A 21,938-nucleotide genomic window follows, 5' to 3' on the forward strand; every position below is an offset into this window, starting at 1 on the left:
TACATAAATACACTGAAAGTGACCATGTAATAAGCAGTGAGTACATCCTACATTACCTAATATGTGCAAGTGCACGCAGACAATAGGAGAGACCCGGGGCCCGTCCCGACGCGCGTTTCGGGAACCTTCGTCAGGGGCACTATGACATGGTACTAAAACATGCTATAAATAGTACAAGGGCCGGAAAAACCATCCAAATGTATTGGCCGGATGTGCGTCATCGCTACCCAGGCAACCATAGATCCACCCCCCCGCACAGCAAATGCACGGCCATGACGTCCGGATGACGCGGGGCCCCACGTGACCGGATGCCCAAAGCTGTCATGTGCTGGCCAGGAGGCAGGATCATCTGGCTACGCTGAACAGGAAAAACCGTGCATGCGCATAGAATACATACAGGTGTAGACGCCATATTCACTGAGGGCACCAATGCCCTGTATGAGTGGAAGAACACGGACCGCTGCAATACATGTCAGCGCAATAATACCACCCACACAGAGGCATGATAGAGTGACTGGTGCCCTAAAGGAACAGGCAAATACCATAAAGGCAATATAAAAAAGCAACACATAAACATTATAAATATACCAAATATATAACCATATCAAATTAGTGTTGCAAACAAAAGGCGCTATATAATGTAAATATGTATATACACGCATGGCACATAAATAATAAATGCTGCTGACCAGAGCCCACATAAAAGGACCAATAGATATTCAAAAAGGTTACATAATCAAAAATGCATGTTAACAGACAATATTAGTGATATCATCATAGCAAATTAAGAAAAGTAAATAGCATCAATAATAATAATATGAGAACAAAAGAGTAAAGACATATTGCATAAAATAAAAAAATGACAGAAAAACATCAGACATCGCCAGAAAATATATAAATATATATGTGCTGCCGTATTCAAGGAGATAAATGCAAGATGCAAAAGTTAATTACATATAACACTCCTCTTATAGAATAGCATGGATAGCTGTATACAGGTCATCCATAAAGTGCAATAAGTCATATCGGACAAATACGTATCAAATCATAACAATACACACAATATGTAAGTATAAACCTTGCCTAATACCACATTAACAATGCCTGAATCATACAAATGACACATTATTGATGAACCAACACTCGTCAAAGACTGAATAGGTCCAGATGAGGAAACAGATCCAGGTTCACTTCATCCGTGGGCCAACAAACATTCCGGACTCCAAAAGTACTCATATAGTCAAACACTAAAAAAATATAAAAAATGATAAAAGTTAAAAACATGTGACAGGGGAACAGCTATAGATGGAAAAACCACAAACTGGATTCCTACTCCAAAAATGGGGCAAAACTCAGATTTTCGTTCAACCCATGAGGGTGCACAGTTTTGAGCGTCCACATCCACCGGGATTCGAGGCGCGCTAGCCTAGAGGACAATTTGCCACCCCTAATACCAGCATCAATCATATCAATGCCTTTAAAACGGATCAATTTACTGTCACAATTGTGAAACAGCTTAAAGTGCCGTGGAATCGTCTTTAACATGGATGCGTCCGTGTGGTCAGCTGCTGCCTCAATACCCAAGATGTGTTCACGCACACGCACCTTGAACTGACGTGATGTCAGTCCCACATAGATGAGCTTACAAGGACAAGTGGCGTAGTATATAACAAAACGGGTCTCACAAGTGATGGTCTTTTTAATCCGATAGACCCTGCCATTTGAATCTACAAAAGTAGAAGCTCGATCAATGTTTGGACAAGCGACGCAATGACCACAGGGACGACATCCATGTCGATGAGATCCAAGATCCAAAAATGTAGTTTTTGGTTCTCCTACATATAAACTATGAGTTAAATGGTCCTTTAAATTTTTAGCTCTCCTAAAGGACATAGCTGGCTTTTCAGGTATTATTTTAGAAATAATAGGGTCTACTTGTAGGATGGGCCATAATTTTTGGAGAGCCTTGCGTATACTGTCAGCTTTAGAATTATAATTGGTCACAAATCTAATCTGCTGTGACTTCGCTGGCAGAATTCCCTGTCTATTCTCATATAGAAGGGAAGAGCGAGAACTAAATTTGGCTCTATTATATGCCCGCTTAAGAGAACGCCGACTGTAACCCCGACTGAGAAACCTGTCAGTGAGTTCACTGGCACGTCTCTCAAAATCAGAGTCCGACCAACAAATTCGCCGCAGGCGAAGAAACTGGCTTTGATGACATGTGGAGGGTGACACGACGTGGCATACAACAGAGAATTTGTAGCCGTAGGTTTTCGGAAAATATCCGTTTATAACATTCCCGTCGTGTCCCTCTTCACAAGAACATCAAGAAACTCAATCTTATTAGAGTCCCACAGATGGGTTAACCGGATATTAAGGTCATTCTTATTAAGCTCAGACAACAAAGCAATTAAGTCCAAATGCGAACCCTGCCAGATCCTCACCCACTAGATCGCTCAAAAAAAGATAATAAGGTGATTAATCTTAGTGAGCACATTCTCTCAGCTGCTGATATTTCACTACTTATTCGTGGTTTGTCTTTTTCACCTACAGCTGGTTTTGATTCTTTTACAGTAATTAAGGATCTACATTTGTTTGCCAGATCTTTATTATTTAAGCGACATTTTTTTGATAAGCAAAACCGGATATTTTCCGAAAACCTACGGCTACAAATTCTCTGTTGTATGCCACGTCGTGTCACCGGCATAAGACCATTGGTCCCCGGTTTAAGGTGGGTGATATGGTTTGGTTGTCATCAAAGAATATCTCTATGAAGGTGGTTTCTCGAAAGTTTAAACCTAGATTTATTGGACCTTACAAGATTTTGGAGATTCTTAATCCGGTCTCTTTTCGATTGGCTCTTCCTGTTACATTCAAGATCCATAACGTGTTTCATAAGTCTCTGTTAAAGAGGTTTGTTGAGCCAGTAGTTCCTGTGGTGGCACCTCCTGACCCTGTATTGGTTGAAGGTAATGTGGAATATGAGGTTGAGAAGATACTGGATTCTCGTCTGGCTAGACGGAGACTCCAGTATTTGATTAAGTGGAAGGGTTATGGCCAGGAGGATAATTCTTGGGTCTCTGCATCTGATATTCATGCCGAAAGATTGGTTCGTGCTTTTCATCGGGCCCTTCCTGATCGCCCTGGTGGCGTGGATGAGGGTTCGATGACCCCTCCTCAAGGGGGAGGTACTGTTATGAGCTCATTTTCTCCTTCACCTTTGATGTCCGATGAACTCCCTCTGCTGGTGAAAGGAGGTAGTGAAATCGATTTGGATGTGAAAAACTTGTCATCTGAACAGGTGGAGTGTGATTGGACATCCGGAGTCTCTGAGTGGATATAAGGCCGCCGACGCCCTGCTGCGTTGCTGGTGATCCTCTCTGCTCTGAGCTCTGGCCTCCAGTTTAGTCCTGCCTACTAAAGCTAAGTTTTTGCTCTGCTATTGTTCCATGAGATTTTGTCTGGTTTACTTAGTGTTTGTGTTCAGCCAGCCCTGGTTACTGGTTAGGACTGACTGAACTCCATTTTTGTCTCTGATCAGTTTGATCTCTTTGCTCTGTTTTCAGAATATACCTGAGTGCTGATATAGTGTTTTTGAAGTCTAGTGACTTCAGGGCCTTTTCTATCAGACGTGTTGGACATTCTTTTTGGCAGGGTTTTTGCGTGATTGCAGACAGTTGCTTTTCTTTCCTGTCCTATCTAGTTAGTGAGGGCCCCATCGTTTGCTCAGCCTGTCTTTCTGTCTGTGTTTTCATCTGTTTTCACCGTCAATACATGTTAGGGGCTGTCTATTGCTTTGGGGTCTGCTCTGGGGCAGTTTAGATTTCCCCTTTCTTTCTTTAGGTTTATTTAGTTCTCCGGCTGTGAACGAGGTGTCTATGACCACCGTAGGAACACCCCACGGCTACTGTTAGTTGTTGTGAATCGGATCAGGGGTCTGCAATCCGCTAGCTACCCACCTCTCCGGTTTTCTGGACTTAGCTTGTATTTTTGTTTTTACCTCCTCCGGTGACTCATTCATAACAGACAGGTGGTGCAAACAATATTTGTCTACCTTGCAGCCATGGACAAAGTGGCAATCTACCAGGCCTAATCTCGGATTGGTGACCTCATCCTTGTTAAAGACTGCCAGGCCCATCGGAACCTGTGGCCACTTCGACTAGTGACTGCTACACTTCCGAGTAAAGATGGCAATGTCCGCAAAGTTGAACTTAGGATGGCCAAAGTAGATAGACCTACGATGTTCTTCAGACCAGTGACTGAGCTGGTCCTATTGATGCCCTCTGAGAATAAGAATGGTGACATCCGTTTGATGTCAGACGGGGAGTGTTCTGTCTCCAACACAATCAATGACTCATAACTACCTGTTCTGATAACATACAATGATTGCTGTATGTATATAATGCTCAGTTTACCACATGTTTTAATGTTTATTGTTTCCAGCTCCATCTAGTGGCCAAAAGTTATAACTGCCTGATATTAGGCTTTGCATTTCCTGTATTATTTCCCTCCAATTCCTAATGTATTCTGGGTAACTTTGCAAGGGATCATGATCTATCCCAGCCCCCTTTCTCTCTTCAGTCAGACATTTCTTTCAAGTCTGCATATTGGAAGCACCTCATCGCTCTGTTTCCCCTTGTGTTAGCATCGGTGGTGTGTAATCATTCTCTCTGTATATTCTGACTTATATTGGATAGCTTAGTTACAACCCCTGCTCAGCTAGTAGTTCAGATTGTATGTTATGTATAATGTATATTTCCATGAACCCAATACTGATCCTATGTATCTGTTTCTGTTTGTAGTTTTACCATACACATCTATACCTACGTTCAATAAACCACATATTCAACTACAGTCTCCCTTATTGGACCCCGGTATAGCGGTTTAGCTGCTTGTTAAGCTATATGAATCCCATTCATTTAGTGAAGACATGACACACATTAATAGAAAACTACACAAAAATTGAGCTTGGTTTGAGTTGGTATACATGCAGCATATAAACGCATGTTCACATTGGCCATATAACATCATACAAAACCTACAAAAGACAAAACGAGAAAAACCCTGCTGTAATTAAATGACCATATCATAAAAGCCAACCCACCATCGATAAGGTGACTCTGTGGTCGGGGTGGTCCTGTATTTTTTTTTTTTATTTATACATTGCAAGCTGAGGTGTGGCCTCCCTCTCCTAAGCTGGAAATTGAATTTAAAGGCTTCCCCTGACTGGTGTCCACTGGTTGGGACCTGGTCCTTGTCTGCCCTTATTCACACACTGACGTCTACTTTGACACATGATAAGGTTTTTAATATTAGACAGTGTAGGAGAGTCCACAGAGTCACCTTATCGATGGTGGAATGGCTTTTATGCTATATTTGATCAAATAGAGTATTACTAAGAACTCTGTATGACTTAAATGCACTTTTGCTTTTTATTTATTTAATTACAATTACAGCAGGGTTTTTCTCATTTTGTCTTTTGTAGGTTTTGCATAAATACAAAACTGTAAAAACCAGTGGACAATGATGCAACTATGGTGTGACCAAACAGGCATCAAAATGGTAGTCAAACCAGGGAAAATGATCTAATGACATATAGTAAATATATATATACAAAAATTCCCTAGATATATATACATGGGCAAGAAAGTGACCAGAAAAGGTATAAGAATGTATTAGGTGAGATAACAAATCTAATCCTGTCCCAAAAAGGGAACGCCAAAGTAAATATGGTTCGCTGAGAATCCCAGTAATCTCAGATAACAGCAAGGACCCCGCCGGAAAACCATGAGTCAATAATGAAGAAAGAAGTAAACAAAAACTCACTGTGGTCACAAAATATTCTTACCCATAATAGGATGCCTGTGTGTCATGCCGAAGCCCTGATGCACGTTTCGCTTTTTGCTTCCTCGGGAGACAGTGTGTCTCCATGTTGATGGAGTAGCTTTAAATATCCCTCCAATTCAGAATGGGCCAATAGAAAAATAGCCTGAAAAAGATTAATTAAGTGCGGCGAGAGCACAGCACATGGAGGCGGGACATCTGGCCACACACCGTCACTTCCGGCATCTCGGGTGCGATGCGTGTTAGGAACAAAGGTTCCGGTGATGTCAATGACACGCATCGCCCCATGAAGATGCCATAGGGGGCAGAGCAATGCAGGAGGAGTCGCCGACATGCGCCACTAGCAGCACAAGTATCCCAGTCAGTTAAATGAATGCTGATTCCGTCACTTCGCAAGACATATAGTGCACTCAATATTACATATATAAATAATAATCGCAATATTAATTGTGGGCAGAAGTGAGGGAATCAGTGCCAGATCATACATAAGTGGCCAACTGATCAAACTAAGAACATATAATGGGTAAGAATACACATTGTATAGTATAAGTGACTATAACAAAAAAGAAGTAAGAAGCCATCTCTTATGTCAACACCCAAGAAATTTTTGATGGTGCTGTATATAAAGAAGTGGGCAACCAATTTGTTTATGAGCACAAGTAGAAAAACTGACCATAAGACATAAGAAAAAAATAATATACAGAAGAAAAATACATAAATAAATATAAAGATAAAAAAATAATAATGAAAAATAAAGAATGACAAAAAAATCATAACATAAATGGTATCTGAAAAGTATATAACATGAAGACTCCGAAACCAATAACAATTACATCATAGAATGACATAATACAAATCTATCTGCATCATCATATAATTAGAAAAGATCCAATCTTGAGAAGGCCATACACATCCATCAAATAGGACAGTTACTGGTGGATATGATTCGGTCTATATTACATAGGATCTTCCTTAGGTTTTAAAAAAAAAAAATGAAAGAATGGGAGGCCACATATCTGATAGAGGAATACAGTTGTCCAATCAAACAGATCATCCACTGTAATTAAAAATTAAAAAATACAAAAACACACAATTAAAATGTTAAAATGGACTTAAAAGATGTTGAGACAGATCAAAAAGCTGAAGAGCAAATCACCAAGAAGGGAAAGCGCTAGAGGAAAGATGAGAAGCTAAGTTTCTCATTGAGACCTAAGGGGGTCATAGTGCCCAACCTAATGGTCCACCTACATTCAAGTTGGGACAGTCTCTGTTGCAAATTACCACCCCTAATCCCACCATGAACACGATCAATGCCTCATACCCTCAGTAAGTTGGCGTTACAGGCATGTTTAAGTCTAAAGTGATGAGGAATCATTTTTAAAGATTAAATATCAGTGGTCAAAGCAGCTTTGATATCCCTAACGTGTTCCCTTGTGCAGACACGTAATTCCAGGGATGTGAGGCCAACATAAATTAGGACACATGGGCATGTGGCATAGTAGAGAACAAAATCACTGGTACAGGAAATATACTCTCTGAGTTTAAATGTACGCTTAACGTCTGATGAGAAAAAGGAGGTGGATCTCTCAATATTACGACAGGCTAGACAAGAGCCACATGGAAAACACCCCTGACGACGTTTACCAGTGAGAAAAGAGGGAGGTGGTTGAGCGATTTAGTGGCTATTAACCAGTAGATCTTTAAGATTACTATTCCTTTGTAAGGGGATGAACAGGAATAGTGTCATCGGACAGAAATGCGCTCTGGAGACGGAACTATAGGGGCCGTCATTGTTGTTGCAGGGGGTGACTTGCCTGAAATGCTTGACTTGCCTGGGTGGGAAGAGCTTGAGCACCTGACTGAAGGGGGCGTGGGGGACTTAAAAGGAGCTGATCATGGGAAGTAGGGAGACTTGGAGACTTGGCGGGAAGGCGACTGCAGAGCAGGATGGAGGTTGACTCCCTCTCCTCAACTACCGCCACTAACGTCAGCTCTTCACAGACTGTATCCCCCTCGCACACTGTACCCAGTGCCTTCCCAAGAACGAGACCCGTAACGGGTAGTGCAGCAGACTTACCGACCTTTCCTGGACGTTGTGATCCTGTACGAGGCCTTATCATCCCTGCAGCCTGTACGACATCGTGCTCTCTAGGCGTGTCATGTCACACCTCAACAACCCACACCAGGAACTTTATCCCAAGTTCAACGGACCCGAGTTCAACGGACCCAAGTTCAACGGACCCAAGTTCAGCGACCCCAAGACCAATGGATCGGCATACTTCAGCACGGTCAGGAGAGTGCCGACCCAAGTTCAACGGACCCAAGTTCAGTGACCCCAGGACCAACGGATCGGGATACTTCAGCACGGTCAGGAGAGAGTGCATCTCGTTCTTATGCCACAGAGCCAAAGACTTTGTTCACGGACTGCGACGCCATCAGGAACTGTTCCAATCTCTCTCCCGAAAGATCTTCAATCGATAAGTCCTAATCTTCATTTTACGCTTTTGTTGTATTTTATTGTGTATTTCATTGTTTGTCTCAACACCTCCCTGCGCGGAAGGTTTCCTTGAATATACATTTATTAATTGCCTAAAGTTAACTTTGTTAACCCCCTCTCTGCCTCCTGTTGTCCACTGCATCCGACAAGCCTTTACACCTTCTCGCTGTCAATAAGGGTCTATCAGATAGCCACCTGCCCAACACTGGCTCCGTCTTTAATACAGACCAATGTCTGTTTAAAATATTCTGGATGGTATCCCATCTATTATTGTAAGTAGAAATGAACCTAACATTGTAGGACTCATCGGGACGTAGCCTGGATTCGGACTTGAGGCAGCCATGGTCAGATGTCTTAGCGCGTTGGTATCCGCTTCTAATACAACATTTACTGTACCCACGGTCACGAAACCTATCCCGTAGGTCAGCCGCCTGAGTCTCAAAACATTCCTCAGTGAAACATAGGCATATCACTCGTAAGAACTGACCCAATGGGACGGCTCATGCCGTGAATGGAGTATGGGCCGAGGAAGCATGTAGTAATGAGTTCACCGAAGTGTCCTTTTGGTAAACATCAGTTTGAATGGTCCCATCATGTGTCACAGCAATCTGGATATCCAAAAATTCCATACACTTGTTATGAAACTTGCATGTAAGCTTAATGTTATAGGAGTTACAATTCTATTGAGCCATGAACCCATGTATGTTATGAGCTCATTTTCTGCTCCACCAGTTGAGAGTTCCCCTTCCGTTCTCCCTCTGGTGGTGACAGGAGGTAGAGAGGTTGGCTTAAGTGGTAGTGATCTGCCACCTGGTGAGGAAGATAATGATTGGATCTCTGGAGGATCAGAATGGATATAAGACAGCCGACACCCTATCCTAGTGCTGGTGATTCAGTCTGCTTCTCAGGTCTAGGACTCAGCTCTGTTCCAGTCTTCTCAAGATAAGTTTGTTTTTTGCTAATGTTCACACTTGCTCTTGTTGGTCATTTCAGTCTTTTGTGTGGTCAGCCAGCCTGGCTGGGCTGAGCTGAATTTCCACACTTATTTGCCAAATTGTCTTTTTTGTCCCTTATTAGATTGGCCTTTTTTGCTCTGTCTCAGAATATTTCAGAGTGCAGATATAGTGGGAGAAGTCTAGTGACTTCAGGGTTAATTTTGCTATCAGTTGTGTTGGACATTTTTGTAGGGTTTTTTGGCAGATTGCAGACAGTATCTTTCCTTTCCTGTCCTTTCTAGTTAGTTTGGGCCCCATCGTTTGCTCAGCCTATTTTCCTGCCTTTGTTTGTGTTTTCATCTTGTTTAACTGTCAATACATGTGGGGGGCTGTCTCTCCTTTGGGGTCTGCTCTGGGGCAGTTAGTTTTCCTCTTTTCCTGCTTTAGGATTATTTAGTTCTCCGGTTGTGGTGAGGCGTCTAGGACCACCGTAGGAACGCTCCACGACTGCTGCTAGTTGCGTGTTAGGATCAGGGGTCTGCAGTCTGCATAGTTACCAACCTCTTTGGTTTTCTGAGACTTAGCTTGTTTGTTTTTTATTTCCTCCTTGGCTACCAGTGCATAACACGTGTAGCTCATCCACAGCACCCTGCCAGATAATCAGTAGATCATCCATGTAGCGATACCAGCATAGTGCCTGGGAAGTGGCCTGTGTCCCACCCCCAAATATCTCCCTCTCCCAATAACCAAGGAAGAGGTTGGCATAGGATGGTGCACAGGCTGAGCCCATGGCAGTACCACATGTCTGTAGGTAAAAACGGTCTTTAAATGTGAAGAAGTTATTGGTTAAAATAAACTTCAATAACTACAAAATCAAAGATTGTAATGAAAAATCCAGATTGCTGGTCCCCAGATAAAATTCCACCACCCTCAGTCCACACTCATGTGTAATACATACAAGTGTAAAGGGACTCGACATCAACCGCGACCAACATCATGTCCCCCTCCAGGGAAAGACCATCGAGTTTCCGCAAGATGTCAGTAGTGTCTCTTATGTAGGAGAGCAGCACACACCAAAGGTTGCAGATACCCAAATATTGCAGGAAAAAACAGTGCACCAAGATCACATCTCTTTACTTTCAGGAATATCTATTGCAATGTATGCTATGCAGCACATGCAAATATCTGCTATCAACTTACAAGCTGTATTTCAGGCTATGAAACACTGGACACGCTGTATATGTAAAGGTTGGCCAGGGCCGTAGTCATGGCTGAGGACATCGTCGTACTGCACTGTAGGTTTTTCCATCTTCCTCGTTGTGTAAGCTCACTGTATACAAGGGGTCCCTCATCCATTTCGCCATGGAACCAAGGGAGTCCACCCATGCTAGCAATCTCCACATACTGAGTAATCCGGCCGTCTGTCCTGCCGTGTACTGTACTGCAGTCTTCTTACTCGGAAACTCTGTTTGTTTCCTACTTCTGGGGAACTCAATCCCCTACCACATCAGCTATATCTTCACTAGCTGGAGTACTGTCTCTAGATGGCTGGGCATACACTTCAACATTACGGGGTGTTGAGCTGCTCGGGCATATTGCCCACCCAAGCACTGTGGGCTTCTTGCCCTGACTGAACTAAACAAGGAAATCCTGCTACCTTACTCCCAGCTTATCCCTCCTATGTTAACTACAGGGTGACTAGACTAAGGGCTCATTACCCCCATGTAGTGGCTTTAGCACTAGCTGCACTGTCCCTATAATATACATTGTGCAGAAAGAAGAAACATATATACATACTGCAGCATTATAACATTACACTAAACATTATATCAGTATACACATATACTGTATATATACATGTATCACATATAACATACAGTAACCGGGACATACTTAAAAGGGGTTAGGGAACCACATCATACTTTGCAACCCCTTACATATGCATTATGTATATATGCATTATTCATATATTAAAAAGGACCTGTCACTCAAGGGGCATGGCTGGGGCATTATTACCTCATCATTACCCTGTGAGCAACAACCCTTTGTAAAAATTAGCTCAAAATCAAAATGTCCCATATCTTTTGACCTGTACCGCAGTTTAAAAAAAAAATAAATAAATGAAAATTTTAAAAAAAGCCAAAAATGGTCACTTTTCACCTGGTGACTGTTTCCCTTTAAATAAGGTATATGAAAAAATTCATTTAAAAATCACTTTATACTCCACTTCTGTACAAAATTATTTATGCAATGTTAGATTATAATAATTGAAATTTGCCATTATGTAAATTACAGTATATTTTTGCATTCGTTCTAAACTATTTGTCAAACTGCAAGCTTAATTATTACAGTTCTTTGTTTCCCTTTATAGGGTATTAGCATTAACTTCTTAAATCCTCTTTTGAAGTCACTAAAGCTTATAATCTATACTGCATCAAATGGATAAAAAGCTCCAATGTGGATGGAATTTCTGCTCAGATTCTGAAATAAGCAGAAGAATGTCTGCACTACAATAGATTACCATTGGCCTCACATATTAAAATGATTTTGTGCTTAGTTAAGTTGCAGGCATTTGTGAAACAGTATCACCTTAATAAACCTCATATAGTTTGGTGACTTACACTAGTTCAGAACTTTAAAGGAAATGGATACCTTTGAAGACAGTTTTGTATTATTTGTTGCCTCTTCTATTAAAGGGAACCTGTCACCCCCCCCAGGTGTTTTTAAGTAAAAGAGCCACCTTGTGCAGCACTAATGCTGCATTCTGTCAAGGTGGCACTGTTACTCAGCTTCCGTTCCACCGCAGAAATAATTGTTTATAAAATTGTTCAAAAATTCCTCCTGAAATTTGACAGGGGGGGCAGGTCTTTCCCCCTCTGACAGACGCCTCACATCGATCAGTCATTTTGTATTTTGCCCGCCTCCTCAGTTTTCTTTTGAAATGCTGGCACCTGCGCTGTACTATAGTTTCGTGGGCATGCGCAGTTAGCGCTGCCCAACGTGCCTGTGCTCTCAAATCACATCCTGGCCTTCATATCACGTGGCCACAGATCTCGCCCCGCAGTCACTTATGATTTATTCACACTGCGGGGCTGGGAATCTTGGGCATGTGCAGTAGTTATCTGCGGCTCTTATGCCCGAGATTCCCAGCCCACAGTGTGAATAAATCATAAGTGACTGTGGGGCAGGATCTGTGGCCACGCGATATGAAGGCCAGGATGTGATCTGAGGGCACGGGCATGTCGGGCAGCGCTAACTGCGCATGCCCACGAAACTATAGTACAGCGCAGGCGCCAGCATTTCAAAAGAAAACTGAGGAGGCGGCGCCAAATACGAAATGACTGATGGATGTGAGGCATCTGTCAGAGGGGGAAAGACCTGCCCCCCTGTCAAATTTCAGGTATTTTTGGACAATTTTATAAACGATTATTTCTGCGGTGGAACGGAAGCTAAGTAACAGAGCCACCTTGACAGAATGCAGCATTAGTGCTGCACAAGGTGGCTCTTTTACTTAAAAATGCATGGGGAGGGTGACAGGTTCCCTTTAAGGCTAGGATCATATGCCCGTATGTTTCCTCATATGAGAAAATCAGGCCGATTGTGCAATCACACTCTGATCAAACTCTGAGCAGGGTTGATCATAGTGTAAGCACAGTGTGCTCTGATTCTATCAGAAGAGAAGATGGAAACTTTTTTTTCCATTTTCTCCATCCTGTGAGTCTGTGGAAATGGTTTCTACGCACTCATTGACTTGCATGGCCGAGTGTAATCTGAATATTGGATCAAACTTGGACATGCTATGATTTTTTTCTCTGGCAGATTTTGCAAGAGGAAAAAAAATCGGAAATGTGCACGGCCCCATAAACTAACATTAGTCTGAGTGCAGTACCATATTTTATTCAATTGCATGTAGACAAAAAATACGGTCATTTCAGTAGACCAACATTTGGGACTTTAAATGTGTTATAAAGTAATTTAATTTACTGAGATAATGACTTTTGGGTTTTCATTGGCTCTAAGCCATAATCATCAATTACAGAAATAAACACGTTAAATAGATCACTCTGTTTGTAATGACTCTATATAATATATGAGTTTCACTTTTTGTATTGAAGAACAGAAATAAATTAACTTTTTTGATGATATTCTAATTTTGTGAGAAGCACCTGTACAAAAGAAATGTGTCATCGTTAACACACAGATTCGATCAGTGACAGAAATCGTTCATCTGCAGTGCCTCATTGAATAACATTGGTCAAAGGGTGATTCTTTTTTTTTTTTTGTTTTCTGGAAAACATCTATCCCCGGCTGCAATTTATTTATTTTTTTTAATTAACAATGGTTTATTCACCCTCCCCAGGTCCATAGAACTCAGACTGAAAATATGGTCATGTACACAGACCCTTTCAATCACAGAAGCTTGTGTTCTTGCAACAATAAAGCATTTCTAAGAAATTTTTGTAATTCAAATTTCCATAGCCATTAATCATCCTTTGTAAACATTTACAGCAGAGATGGGGAACCTTTTTTCTGCCAAGAGCCATTTGGAACTTCCACCATCATTCGGGGGCCACACAAAATTATCAATTTAAAAATTACCCTACTATATTTGGCCAAATAATTAATTAACTCACCCCTAATTTGGTGGCTGGAGCAGCTTCTATTTGGTGTGGCTTTGATGATAGGTGATATTGAGCATTTTTTTTCTCACTACTGCTTTTCCAGGTGTGCGACAGTCTGGAGCGCAGTCAACTCTTTGTAATAATACATTTTGTAAAGCATATACATCATATAGGAGACATGTCAGGACTCTGGATTCCCTGTTCATCTTTTGTGCTTTACAGCCCTTTTTTCAAGATGGCTTCCTCAGCCTCGCTCTTGCTCATGTGATCCGACTTCCCTGCCTTATAATCCTGGTTTGCCTTCCAGTCCATGCTTGTGTATTCTGCTTGAATTCCAGGCTCTGTGCTGCAAGAGACTGGCTCCTCTCCAGAAGATCTGGTTCTGCCCTTCCAGCAAACCTCTCCAGCTCTCAGTGTTGCATCTACTACAAGCTGTGTGTGTGTTCTCTGCATCTGCCTCAGTCTGCCCGCTTAGGACACGTAAGCTCGGCCTGCTTCAGCTAACTTTGTTTGTGTGCAGTGGCAGTATATTTTACCGTTCTGGACTTCCTAAGAGGCTCACAGCTCTGCACTGTTTTCGGGACTCTTATTCAGAGACTGACTGACCTGTTGTGAACTGTATCTTATTATCAGAATTCTCTAGTGTGTGCCTCACCCAAGAGACTTTACTTGCAGCAGTGCTGCATATGTATTACTTCTAGTATCTCCCTACCTGCAGTTTGTTCCTGAAACTTTGCTCATGTGCTGCACCTACGTTTATTTGTGCAATACAGTCTTGTTACCGTACTCTTGTTCAGTTGACTCATTTGTCTCAAGCCAAGAGATTCCCGAATGTTCCACTAAAATTGTTACAAGACACTGGGACTGCTGTATATACATCACAGGACACACTGGGGGCGTATATATCACTGAGGAGGGCTGGTGTGTAAAGACATCAGTGGGGAGGGCTGGGGGTAGAGATGAACAAACATGAGGATGTTTTCAGGTTCATCAGATTTGATTGACAAACATACAGTAGTTTGGTTTGTGTCCGAACTTGACCTCGTACTTGATCCCAGACCAGAAACCAATAAAAGTCAATGAGGACCTGAACTTTGGTGATTTAACATGGCTGTAAAATGGTGATAGTCAGGGCTATGGGGGCTGCAAAAGGAAGCTAAATGGGGGTAAGAGCAGGACAATTTCCCTGCAAAAAAAAGTGAATAGGGAAATTACTTAACCCCTTCCTGACATGAGACGTACTATCCCGTCCATGGGACCCGGGCCCCTATGCCCATGGATGGGATAGTACGTTTACTGCGATCAGCGGCGCCCACGTGGTGAGCGCCGCTGATCGCGGCCGGGTGTCAGCTGATTATCACAGCTGACACCTGGCACAATGTGTCAGGGGCGGTCACGGCCCGCCCCCGACACGTTAACCCCTTGCACACCACGATCAAACATGATCGCGGTGTACCGGGAGTTAAAGGGAAGCATCGGCAGGGAGGGGGCTCCCTCCGTGCTTCCCTGAGCCCTCCACGGCAGCGCAATGTGCAGCGCTGCTGCCAGGGGCTCCTTTCCTGCAGGCCCCCGAATCCAAGATGGCGACGGGGGCCTTCGGGGACCTGCAGGAAGCTGGCTTCCTCAGTGCCTGCAAAGCGCAGGCATGAGGAAACCTTCTGCAGTGCCTGTGACAGATCGCTGATCTGTCACAGTGATCTGTGATGTGACAGATCAGCGATCTGTCACAGGACAGTGATGTCCCACCTGGGACTATTTAATAAAGTTAAAAAAAACGAAAAAAAAAAGTGTTAAAATAAATTTAAAAAAATTGCCAAATAAATTAGAAAAAAAAAAAAAATATTCCCCCAAATAAATCCATTTTTTAGAAATAAAAGAAAAAAAACAATAAAAGTACACAAATTAGGTATCGCCGCGTCCGTAACGACCCGCCCTATAAAACTGTCCCATTAGTTAACCCCTTTAGTGAACCCCTTAAAAAATAAAAATAAAAAACGAAGCAAAAAATAATGATTTATTATCATACCGCCATACAAAAAGTGTAATAACGCACGATCAAAAAGACGCATATAAATATCCATGGTACCGCTGAAAACGTCATCTTGTCCCGCAAAAAAGGAGCCACGTCACAGCATCATCTGCAAAAAAATAAAAAAGTTATAGCTCGCAGAATAAAGCGATGCAAAAATAATTATTTTTTATATAAAATAGTTTTCATTGCATAAAACCGACAAAACTTAAAAAAACGACCTAAACAAGGTATCTCTGTAAGCGTACTGACCCGAAGAATAAAAACGCTTTATCAATTTTATCGCACGTGGAACAGTGTAAACGCACCCCCCCAAAAGAAATTCATGAAACGCTGTTTTTTGTTCATTCTGCGTCCCAAAAATCGGAATAAAAAGCGATCAAAAAATGTCACATGCCCGAAAATGGTACTAATAAAAACGTCAACTCGTCCCGCAAAAAATAAGACCTCACATGACTCGGTGGGTCAAAATACGGAAAAATTAGAGCTCTCAATATGTGGTGATGCAAAAACTATTTTTACAATAAAAAGCGTCTTTTAGCGTGTGACAGCCGCCAAACATAAAAACCGCCATAAATAGTAAATCAAACCCCCCGTTATCACCCCCTTAGTTAGGGAAAAATAATAAAATAAAAAAAATGTATTTATTTCCATTTTTCCATTAGGGTTAGGGTTAGGGCTAGGGTTAGGGTTAGGGCTAGGGTTAGGGTTAGGGCTAGGGTTAGGGCTAGGGTTAGGGTTAGGGTTAGGGTTAGGGATGGGGTTAGGGTTAGGGCTAGGGTTAGGGTTAGGGTTAGGGCTGAGATTAGGGTTAGGGGTGTGTTGGGGTTCGGGTTGGAGTTAGAATTGGGGGTTTCCACTGTTTGGGCACATCAGGGGCTCTCCAAATGCAACATGGCATCTGATCTCAATTCCAGTCAATTCTGAGTTGAAAAAGTCAAATGGTGCTCCTTCCCTTCCAAGCTCTGCCATGCCCCCAAACAGTGTTTTAACCCCACATGTAGGGTATCAGCCTACTCAGGTCAAATTGCAAAACAATTTTTGGGGTCCAATTTCTCCTGTTACCCTTAGGAAAATAAAAAATTGGGGGCAAAAATATCATTTTTGTGGAAAAAAATGATTTTTTTATTTTCACGCCTGAGCGTTATAAACTTCTGTGAAGCACTTGGGGGTTCAAAGTGCTCACCACACATCTAGATAAGTTCCGTGGGGGGCCTAGTGTCGAAAATGGGGTCACTTGTGGGGAGTTTCAATAGTTTAGGTACATCAGGGGCTCTCCAAACGCACATGACACCCGTAGACCATTCCATCAAAGTCTGCATTCCAAAATGTCACTGCTTCCCTTCCGAGCCCCGACGTGTGTCCATACAGTAGTTTTCTCCCACATATGGGATGTCAGCGTACTCATGACAAATTGGACAACAACTTTTGGGGTCCAATTTCTCCTGTTACCCTTGGGAAAATAAAAAAATTGGGGACTAATTGATCATGTTTGTGGAAAAAATACGATTTTTTTATTTTCATGCCCGGGCATTATAAACTTCTGTGAAGCCCTTGGGGGTTCATAGTGCTCACCACACATCTAGATAAGTTCCTTAGGGGGTCTCGTTTCCAAAATGGTGTCATTTGTGGTCGGTTTCCAAGGTTTAGGTTCATTAGGGGCTCTCCAAAGGCAACATGACACGCGCAGACCATTCCATCAAAGTCTGCATTCCAAAACGTCACTGCTTCCCTTCCGAGCCCTGACGTGTATCCATACAGTAGTTTTCTCCCACATATGGGGTGTCAGCGAGCTCAGGACAAATTGGACAACAACTTTTGGGGTTCAATTTCTCCTGTTACCCTTGGGAAAATAAAAAAATTGGGGACTAATTGATCATGTCTGTGGAAAAAATACGATTTTTTTATTTTCATGCCCTGGCATTATAAACTTCTGTGAAGCCTTTGGGGGTTCAAAGTGCTCACCTCACATCTAGATAAGTTCCTTAGGGGGTCTAGTTTTCAAAATGGGGTCATTTGTGGGGGGTTTCCACTGTTTAGGTACATTAGGGGCTCTCCAAAGGCAACATGACACCCGCAGACCATTCCATCAAAGTCTGCATTCCAAAACGTCACTACTTCCCTTCCGAGCCCCGACGTGTGCCCATACAGTAGTTTTCTCCCACATATGGGGTATCAGCATACTCAGGACAAATTGGACAACAACTTTTGGGGTCCAATTTCTCCTGGTACCCTTGGGAAAATAAAAAAATGGTGACTAAAAGATCATGTTTGTGGAAAAAATACAAATTTTTTATTTTCACGCCCGGGCGTTATAAACTTCTGTGAAGCACTGGGGGGTTTAAAGTGCTCACCACACATCTAGATAAGTTCCTTGGGGGGTCTAGTTTACAAAATGGTGTCATTTGTGGGGGGTTTCCACTGTTTAGGTATATCAGGGGTTTTCCAATCGCGACATGGTGTCCGATCTCAATTCCAGCCAAAAACGTCAAATGGCGCTGCTTCCCTTCCGAGCTCTGCCATGCGCCCAAATAGTGGTTTACCCCCACATGTGGGGTATCAGCGTACTCAGGACAAATTGCACAATAACTTTTAGGGTCCTGTTACCCTTGGAAAAATAAGAATTGAGGGTGAAAAGATCATTTTTGTGGAAAAAATATGATTTTTTAATTGTACGGCTGTATGTTATAAACTTCTGTGAAGCCCATGGGGGTTCAAAGTTCTCACCACACATCTAGATAAGTTCCTTAGGGGGTCCAGTTTCCAAAATGGTGTCATTTGTGGGGGGTTTCCACTGTTTTGGTACATCAGGTGTTTTCCAATCGTGACATGATGTCCGATCTCAATTCCAGCCAAAAACGTCAAATGGCGCTGCTTCCCTTCCGAGCTCTGCCATGCGCCCAAATAGTGGTTTACCCCCACATGTGGGGTATCAGCGTACTCAGGACAAATTGCACAATAACTTTTAGGGTCCTGTTACCCTTGGGAAAATAAAAATTGGGGTGAAAAGATCATTTTTGTGGAAAAAATATGATTTTTTAATTGTACCGCTCTACGTTATAAACTTCTGTAAAGCCCTTGTGGGTTCAAAGTTCTCACCACATATCTAGATAAGTTCCTTGGGGGGTCTAGTTTCCAAAATGGGGTCACTTGTAGGGGGTTTCCACTGTTTAGGTACATCAGGGACTCTCCAAACGTGACATGGCGTCCGATCTGAATTCCAGCCAATTTTGCATTGAAAAAGTCAAACGGCGCTCCTTCCATTCTGAGCTCTGCCATGCGCCGAAACAGTCGTTCCCCCCCACATATCAGGTATCACCGTACTCAGGATAAATTGCACAATAACTTTTGCAGTCCAATTTCTCCTGTTACCCTTGGTAAAATAAAAAAATTGAACCTGAAGTATTTTTTTTGTGAAAAAAAGTTAGTTGTTCATTTTTTTTTAAATATTCAAAAAAATTCCTGTGAGGAACCTAAAGGGTTAATAAACTTCTTGAATGTGGTTTTGAGCACCTTAAGGGGTGCAGTTTTTAGAATGGTGTCACTTTTGGGTATTTTCTATCATATAGACCCCTCAAAGTGACCTCAAATGTGATGTGGTCCTAAAAATAAAATGGTGTTGCAAAAATGAGAAATCGCTGGTCAACTTTTAACCCTTATAACTTCCTAACAAAAAAAAATTTTGGTTCCAAAATTGTGCTGATGTAAAGTAAACATGTGGGAAATGTTAGTTATCAAGTTTTTTGTGTGCTGTATCTCTGTGATTTAAGGGCATAAAAATTCAAAGTTGGAAAATTGCGAAATTTTCAAAATTTTCGCCAAATTTCCGTTTTTCTCACAAATAAACGCAAGTTATTTGAATGAAATTTTACCACTAACATGATATACAATATGTCACGAGAAAACAATGTCAGAATCACCGGGATCCATGGAAGCGTTCCAGAGTTATGACCACATAAAGGTACAGTGGTCAGAATTGTAAAAATTGGCCCGGTCATGAACGTGCAAACCACCCTTGGGGGTGAAGGGGTTAAAGGGGTTCTGTTACCATAGCAATCATTGGAAAAATTGGAAGTAAATGAATAACGTAAAAATTTTAACAATGCCCTCACAGAGACCAAGGCTAACTACTTCTAGTCCAGTTAAACATTTCACCCACAGAGCATAGGTCAAAGTACCCATGCATTAGCAGCTTACAAATTTCATCCACAGACCATGGGTCAGAGTACCCCCTAAGAAGCAGCTTACAAATTTAACCCACAGACCATGAGACAGAGTACCCGTACATTAGCATCTTGTAAATATTACTCGCAGTCCATGGGGTAGAGTACCCACTAAGAAGTAGCTCAAAAAATTTCATCTAATAATATAATACAAGAAGTTCCGGCACTCAAAGAGAAGTATATGCAGAAATTTTTTCATTTCTACATATGATTATCGCAATGTCACGTGACGATTCGGTCTACAACTCAGACCTTCCTCAGACTGGGAGAAAAGACAAAAAAAATACACAAAAGAATTAAAAGCATAGAAAACTCATAGTACATCTGCATCAATTTTACAAGGGCCAACGAAAGAAGAAAAACATGACAAAATACAGAAAAAAACATATATAATCACCAAAGAACACAAGTTTCAAACTTCATATGTGATACAATGTCCGAAATATTGATGATGCAACATATTCAGTAGCGTACAAGAAAAGTCTCATTTTTAATGAAATTATCAAGAAAATGAAAATATAAGAGAATAACTGATACCTAGAGGTAACATTCTCTGTAGAGATAAATGAGAATATTAATGAGAATAAGGGAATAATAAAACCTAAAAAAGGAAAAAAAAGGAAATAAAAGGGGAAAAAATGAAAAGAAATGAAAAAAATGAAGAAAAAAGGAAAATAATTGAAAAAATGAAAGAAAAAAAGGAAAAAAAGGGGTGAAAAAAAGGAAAAAAATGAAGGTACAAATAGATGGTTAATAATGTGTAAAAGATATGTAAAAAAATATGTTAAAAATCAAAAATGTGGATTGCTGACATTAATTGAGGGTACTTGCCAATAGCAATAAACGTGAAACATGCAAAGTACTAGATAAAGGCTAGTGTATAGGCTTACCCTTATTGGAACCAGAGTCTTGGGACAAAGGGAGGAAGTGCCTATAAAAATCAAGGTACTGCGATAAGAAATAGCCCTATTTAGAAATGATGAACGGGCAAAAATGCTTGGAGTTGCTACCTGTGGGTGCATAATCCAGTGTACAAACAGACCATGGGGCAGAGCACCCCCTAATAAACAGCTTAAAAATTTCACCCACAGACCATGAGGCAGAGTACCCACTAAAAGTAGCTTAAAAATGTCACCCACAGACCATGGGGTAGAGTACCCCCTAAGAAGCAGCATAAAAATTTCACCCACAGACCATGAGGCAGAATACCCATACATTAGCACCTTCTAAATATCACTCACAGACTATGAGGTAGAGTACCCACTAAAAGTAGCTAAAAAATTTCACCCACAGACCATGGGGTAGAGTACCCCCTAAGAAGCAGCTTAAAAATTTCACCCACTGACCATGGGGTAGAGTACCCCCTAAGAAGCAGCTTAAAAATTTCACCCACTGACCATGGGGAACTGTACCCCCTAAGAAGCAGCTTACAAATTTCACTCACAGACCATGGGGCAGAGCACGTCCTCAGGAACACCTTAGAAATTTCACACAAAAGAGCATGGGGCAGAGTACCACCACAGCTTCAAAATGTCTGCTCCAGTAGCGTATGTTCAAAACACTGCAGATGAAACGCTTGCAGTATGATCTTGGATCGAGGTGGCGGTCCACAGCGAGGCTTGCTACCAGCAGCTCAGTTAAAAATTGCACCCACAGACCTTGTTTACAAATTTTCCTCACAGAAGCTGATAACAAATTTCACACCCAGACAATGGCCCACAGTACCCCCACAGGCAGTTGCTTTTGACAAACTACTCCCACAGATATGGATTCAAGACTACACAC

General features: G+C 41.8%; 1 long non-coding RNA gene across 2 annotated transcripts in view; it reads right to left on the reverse strand.

The window, feature by feature from the left end:
- Window positions 1–944: 944 nt before the first annotated feature.
- Window positions 945–21,938, reverse strand: part of LOC141049821 (uncharacterized) — a 40,008-nt gene continuing 19,014 nt past the window's right edge. For both annotated transcript variants that reach the window (XR_012220451.1, XR_012220452.1), the window contains exon 3: window positions 945–1,247. This is a non-coding gene — a long non-coding RNA (uncharacterized lncRNA). The remainder of the gene's footprint in view (window positions 1,248–21,938) is intronic.

The sequence above is a fragment of the Dendrobates tinctorius genome, unplaced genomic scaffold (genome assembly GCF_039654945.1).
Source record: "Dendrobates tinctorius isolate UK_male_01 unplaced genomic scaffold, ASM3965494v1 ptg000150l, whole genome shotgun sequence".
In the NCBI taxonomy this organism is placed as follows: Eukaryota; Metazoa; Chordata; class Amphibia; order Anura; family Dendrobatidae; genus Dendrobates; species Dendrobates tinctorius.